At 38.0% G+C, this 7,058-nt stretch overlaps 1 pseudogene; it reads right to left on the minus strand.

Moving 5' to 3' along the window:
* Nucleotides 1–1,178: 1,178 nt before the first annotated feature.
* LOC105881494 (GTP:AMP phosphotransferase AK3, mitochondrial pseudogene) lies at nucleotides 1,179–1,855 on the minus strand (annotated as a pseudogene).
* Nucleotides 1,856–7,058: the final 5,203 nt, after the last annotated feature.

Raw genomic sequence — 7,058 nt, forward strand, 5'->3', positions numbered from 1 at the left:
TCCATATTGCCATGGGTTTTCTCTCTTTTCTTTCGTCTTTTCTTTCGTCTTTTCTTTCTTTCTTTCTTTCTTTCTTTCTTTCTTTCTTTCTTTCTTTCTTTCTTTCTTTCTTTCTTTCTTTCTTTCTTTCTTTCTTTCTTTCTTTCTTTCTTTCTTTTTCTTTCCCTCCCTTCCTTCCTTCCTTCCTTCCTTCCTTCCTTCCTTCCTTCCTTCCTTCCTTCCTTCCTTCCTTCCTTCCTTCCTTCCTTTCCTTCCCTTCCTTCCTTTCCTTTCTTTCCTTTCTTTCCTTTTACTATATCTTAGAATTATCAAGGCAGAACATGTTTAGATCAAAAAGAAAACCTGGCAAGTAGATACTGAAACTTCTTAACTTGAATTACACCTAAAAACAAGACTTTAATTACATTTTCCATTAAAAATTCATTCAACTTTGGTGCTTAGCCAAGAATTTGTAATGTCAATTTCTGAATTTCTGACATAAATCATATCCCTCAATACATACCTATTTTCAAAAGAAAGCAAGTCATCTTAAAGTAATATTTTCCTGTATGCTGATTTATACATTTTTATAGCCAATTGAAATTCTGAGTAAACTGAAGGTATGTTTAACAACAAAATACAGCATGCCTCGCTTATACATTTCTTATTTGTATCTTGCAACAGATCTATAAATCCAGTTGCTTTTTTTCTGGAATTTTATAGATATGGTATCTCATAAAACAATGTTCCACCATGTTAGAAATACCTTTTTTGGCATCAATCTATGCAAAAACCTTTGAAGAGATGTTTTCCCCAAATGACAGATAATTTTTTAAAGTTTTCCAGAAAAATATGGAAATTTTATCAACCATTTATTCTTACTGAACAAAAGGTTATATTACTACCAATTGCTCTTTTAATTTTGTTCTAACAGAAGTTAAAAGTTTAGACATCTCTGATATTTTTGAATTGCACACCCATAGAAGATAACTAGATAAGACACACTAGATGATTTTTAAAAAATTAATCTTAGTATCTGACTGATTTGGCACATCCTTAGTATCCAGTATAAAATCAGTAGAAATAAAAGTACTATAATTTTAAAAGAATTCATACAAGCTGGAGTCTTAAAAAAAGAAGATTCTAAATTGTAAGGACAAGGAGGTTTTGCTCATCTTACTAGTTACACACATTTCTGTTCATGGAGTAACTGAGGCTTTCTGGTTTGTTTGTGGAACTTTAGTTTATAGGAAAGCGAATATGTGGGGCCAAATCTTGTTGGTTTCTCTTCTGGAGAATGTTTCCAACGTCCATTTTTTCTGGTAATATTCCAGGACTGGCTATGTTTGGGCCTCATAAGCCTTCAGTCTCTTGATAACCGTCTCTGGTCGGTCATCCTCCTGCTGAATGAGAAGCTCCCCGGTCACAAAGTCAGTGGCCACAGTTTGGGGAGGGTTGGATTCAATGTTGTAGACGCAGCCACTGGCTGGATGAAGCCAGCGAGCAGTGAGATGTTGTTTAATGACCTCAAAGGGCACATTCAGGTTAATCACTGTGTCTATCGGTTAAGCTTTATTTAGGGCTTCTGCCTATGGAAGTGTCTTTGGAAAACCATGCAACAGCCAGCTATATTGGGTGAGATTTTTCAGCTTGTGAAGGGCCAGCCGAGTCATGACATCATCTGGGAAGAGTTTCCCTAGGTCAATGAAAGCCTTGGCTAACACACCAATTTCTGTGCCCTACAGCATATTGTCTCGGAGCTGGTTCCCGCTGGAGAGGTGCTTCAGATGGAAGTGTTGGGTGATGTGCGACGCCACAGTGACCTTGCCCAAGCCCCTATGATCACTGCACGCAAGAGCAGCATGGACGCCCCCATGGCTGTAAATAAGAGGCCCACGCTGTGCGACAGTAGAGCTTTGGCCTGGCCTGCAAGCTCACCTACTCCAGAGCTCCGGGCCGGCCGACTGGCAGCATTGCTAACAGGCTGCAGCTCTCAAATTTTTTTAAAGATCTGCTACATTTTATGATCCACAGGAAAGTCAGAAAAACAGACTCTATATCTGTTGGTTTAACTACAGCTCCTCTGAGTTCTAACTACTAGGCCCTGGTGCTATATAGAATTCTGAACACCGTCTAGAACTAAATGTCTTTCCTTTCTACAGACTGTCAAATACTAAATGGTTCACTTCAACCTTGAGTACTAATTACTTTTGTCCTGTTTTACCTACTCTTTTTTTTTATTTTAGCTATAGAATTTAATATGATTCCTTTCTTTTTAGCATATTTATGGGGGTAAAAGTGTTAAGGTTACATATATCATATATTGCCCATGCCCCCCTCGCCCCTCAAGTAAGAGCTCTTAAGAGTAATTTTAACCTAATGCCCTTTCAAAATACAATCAAATAACAGTATAATGTGGATTTTTAAAAAGCTCCTAAAATTTACTCCCCTGAAACAACATCCGACTGACTATTCACATCAATGTAAACTGGACTTGGAGTATTATAAAAGTCCTGCTCAGAAACATATGCTAAACTATTACCATTTTCTAGCCAGTACAAATAGATTTTTAACTTAAACAAGGCCAATTTAAAATGTGCCCCACATGAGACTCCAGAAATATGGCTTCTAGTCACTCCTGAATGATTTCCCCCTCTGCTTTTGGGCATCTGGACCTTAATGTCTCATAAGTATTATCCCAGAATGAAAACAAACAAAGAAATCAAAAACTGAAAACTAAAAGCTTTTCTCTATCTTCTTCTCTTTTTTTACCTTCACTCTATACACCATACTATACACCACTCTATATACTCTGGCCATAGTGAGAAACACTGTAATAACCAAGGAGGTAAGTGTATGTGTGTATAACTGAATAGTATATTTTCAAATATATATGCCTTGGTAGAGAAGTTGATTAACCTCTCTGCTTCTTGGTTTCCCTTTATGTAAAATGTTGGGTTAACAAGTACTCCTCAGAGATAGTGTGAGGATTAGGTGTTATAATATACATGAACTGCAAAGGGCTGCATATGTGTTATGTACCCCCCTGGGAATATTCTGATGCACTACATATATGAATCACAGAAAAAGCAAATTTTATAAAAAGGAGTTTCAAAGCAGTTATAAAAGTGAGTCTTTAATCTATTTTATTATACCAGTGAGTTTATGCAAACTTAACCCATTCAAGAAGTCATAATAAATGATGCTGATACCGCACTAGGAACTTGAGGTTCAAATGTATGAAGCAGGGTTCTTCTCCTCAAAGAACTCACAGTCTAGTAGTGAAACAACCCTGGAAACAAATAACTACTAGGACTCTGACAGGGTACACAGTGTAGTTATGTAGGTAGCATAGGTACTCCCAAATCCTTTTGCCCTCGCAGGCTCTTGTTCCATTGATTACCACATCTTCCTATGTCTTCATCCTCTCCCTGTCTACTGGTTCCTCCTCATAAACAGACAAGCCATTCCACCTTCTCTATCTTAATCACAGTTAAGTGAGTGAGTCAGACATGTACATCAAGGAACTGCAGCATTTACAGTGGAATTTCATCTTTAAGTTAAATGAGAAGGAATGGCAATAGAGTATTGGTATGATGCAGTGTCAGTCTGTCTTTAGTTATTGAGAACACAGCAGTATCATTCACCAAGACAAGGAACCCAGGAGAAGGGAAAGTATTAGGGAAAGAAGGATTTTCAAGGTGGCAGGTTCAAATGTAAATGTATAAGTCATAGTAATATCTAATGCTTTGTACTTGACATGAAGTGGGACGAGATAATTGTGGAAGAAGATAGTCTTTGTCAGGCTAAACTCAGCTCAAATCTTGGCTCTGCTGAACATAAACTCTGTGACCTTGGGAAATATTCTATGTGTTGAAGATTCCATTCACCCAACATTATTGATAATATTAAAACATTACAAGACATAATACAGCACAGTGGTTGAGAACACAGCCTGCAGAGTTGGATTGCCTGGGTTTGAAACTCAGTGCTACCCCTTACTTGCTGTAGGAGAGCAAACAAATTTTAACTTCTCCGTTTTCTCATCTGTAAAATGGTATATTAAGTAGTAGTTCCAGCCTCACAGAATTCTAATGAAAATTCATTACTTAACATGTTAAATAGTATAGAAGAGTGCCTGATATATAGCAACTGACATGTTTGTCAAATATATTAAAAATAATAATTCAAAGTTCATTGCAAATTTCACAGGACATGAAAATAATAAATAGTAGTTGTTATTATGCCATTATAGTCTCTTCCCAAATCCAATTTGAAAAAGTACCATAGCGTGTCTTCATAGATTAGAATTTTCTCTAAAGTAAAATTCTATTGCTGAATCCTGCAGCTCCTTGAAGTACCTGTCTGATTCCCCCACTAAACTGTGACAATGACAGAGATGGTAAAGTAGTATGGCTTACTCAGGACTGCTAATCAGTAGGTATCTGATCTTTCAAGTGTGGTCCTCAACAAGGGTTAGTTTCCTGTGGCCAGGGGAGCCCAGCAGTAGCTTCAGAGCACTGGAACCTGGATTGCCCTGCTGAGAATGTGGCCCCCACACTGAGAGTCATGATAAGACCTGAGATCACTAAGTTTGTTCTCCTTTCTGTCAGATCTTCCCTTACCTCCTTCTGTCTGATATTTCTCTCCATCTCATCTGATGGCCTTTTACCATCAGACACATATACAGCCCATCCTCTGGCAAAGTGCTATTAGGACTAGTCATGAGACAGACTTTGGATATGTGGATTGTGAGCTTCCTGAAGTAAGTAAAGTATAAAATTCAAATAACAGATAAAATATATTCAAAGGAGGTGTTGCTTCTGGAGTGGAAGCAGTAGAGTTTTGTTTAGTTTGGTATTGGACTATAACAAATGATCATGTTAAATAGAGCTTCTATGGGTCTGTAGCCATTTGTCACCATACAGATGTTTCCCAGTCTCACCTGGGACCCTCACTATTGCCCAGAAATCCTGCTGTTTTCTCTGTCAGCTCTTTCCTCTTCGCCACAGAGCTATGTCAGTGCTGTTCCCCTTCTTCTTAACCTCTTACATTACTCACACTTTCTCACCTCATACTCAGTGGATAACCCTCTTACCTCTTCAAAGGAAATGAAACTGAGATGCAACATATTTTAGTTTCATAACACAACCTTCCTTATACCCTATTCAACTTTTTTTTTCCTTCCCTCCTAGTACAGTGGAAGAGGTAACCTTCCCCCCCCCTCCCATGTAAGACAAATTTCTTCTTTGAGCTTGGCATCTCAAATCCTTCCACCCCTCAGGCTCTTCTTCCATAGATTACCACATCCTCCTATGTCTTCAGGCTTTCCAGTTATATAGGCTCCTCCCTATTAGCAAATAAAGGTGCCCAAATCTCTGACACCTTGAAAGCATTAAAACTTTCCTTCAATCTGACATCACCCTTGGGCTACCATCCTATTTCTCTCTTTCCCTTCATAGTCAAATAAATAATTTCAAATAGAATGAATTATTTAGACTCATTAAATTCAGATCCTTATCTCATACTCAATCCTCAGCCCACTGCCCTCTGCCTTACCATTCTGCCACTCTATTGAGACAGTTCTCATTAATGATCTTTTCTACTATGTCGCCACCACTATAGCACACTCCATATTCTTCACAACTCCCTCCTTAAAATGTTGTATACCCTCAATTGTAGGACTTTACTTTCTCCTGGTTTCCTCCTTATTTTGATGACTGCTTTGTATGCTCTGCTCATCCCAGAAATGTTTTTGGTTAAAAGCTTTATTAAGATATAATTACATACCATAAACTTTACATGTTTAAAGTATACAATTTAATGGTTGTCAGTGGATTTATGGGGCTGTGCAAAGCATCATAATCTAATTTTTGAACATGTTCATCATTCCCCCAAAAATCTTGTACCTATTAGAGATCAATGCCCATTCCCCTTTCTATTAGCCATAGGCAACCACTAATCTACTTTCTGATGCTATAAATTTGCCCATATTAGACATTACATATAAAGGAAATCTTATATGATATGTGATGTTTCGTGTCTGGCTTCTTTCACTTAGCATAATGTTTTCAAGGTTCATCCATATTATAGCATGTCAACACTTCATTCCATTTAATTGCCAAATAATATCCAATTATATGGATATACTACGTTTTATTTAATTCATAGTTTATGGGCACTTGAATTGTTTCCATTTTTGGCTATAGTGAATAATGTTGCTACAAATATTCATGTATAAGTTGTGAACTAAAATGCTCACTCCCCCACCAGCTAACTGAATGGACCCCCTCGTGGCAAAAGGAATATTCTAGGGCAAAGTTGCCTGCCAGGAGGAGGGAGGTCAGACATGCCTTATCATGCCCCCCTCCCTTCTTGGAGACTTCCTTTGTAACCCATTAACAGGCCTAAGGGTATGCAAGACAAACCTGCAGGCCCTCAATTTGCAACAAATGGTGGCTTATCTCTGGTAAACAGTTTATGTTAAAACATTCCAGATCTTTAGACAAAGCTTCATGTCTTTAGCCAATTACAATCTAAAGAATCTTTAAACCCACCTATAACCTGGAAGCCCCTCCCTTCGAGATGGCCCTCCTTTTTGGGCCAAACCAATGTATGCCTCCCACACATTGACTGATGGCTTTACCCGTAACCCTTGTCTCTAAAATGTATAAAAACCAAACTGTAACCCAGCCACAGCGAGTCCACTTGCCCAAGGCCTCCTGGCAGTGGCTCCGGGTCATGGTCCTCAAATTTGGCTCAGAATAAATCTCTTTAAAATTACTTAGGAGACTTTGGCTTTTTTTCCCATTGACAAAGTCTTTTTGTGAAATATATTTTCATTTCTCTTGGGTAGATACCTAGCATTGGAATTGTTGAATCATATGGTAATTCTGTTTAACACTTTAAAAGACTGCCAAATTGTTTTCCAAAGTGGTAGTAATATCTTATATTCCCCCTAGTAATGTATGAGGGCTCAAATTTCAACACATCCTCACTAACATTTGCTATTTTTAATCTTTTTGTTTAGAGCCATTCTAGTGAGTGAAAAGTGGTTTCTCCTTGTGGCTTTGATTTGC

Source organism: Microcebus murinus, chromosome X (genome assembly GCF_040939455.1).
Source record: "Microcebus murinus isolate Inina chromosome X, M.murinus_Inina_mat1.0, whole genome shotgun sequence".
In the NCBI taxonomy this organism is placed as follows: Eukaryota; Metazoa; Chordata; class Mammalia; order Primates; family Cheirogaleidae; genus Microcebus; species Microcebus murinus.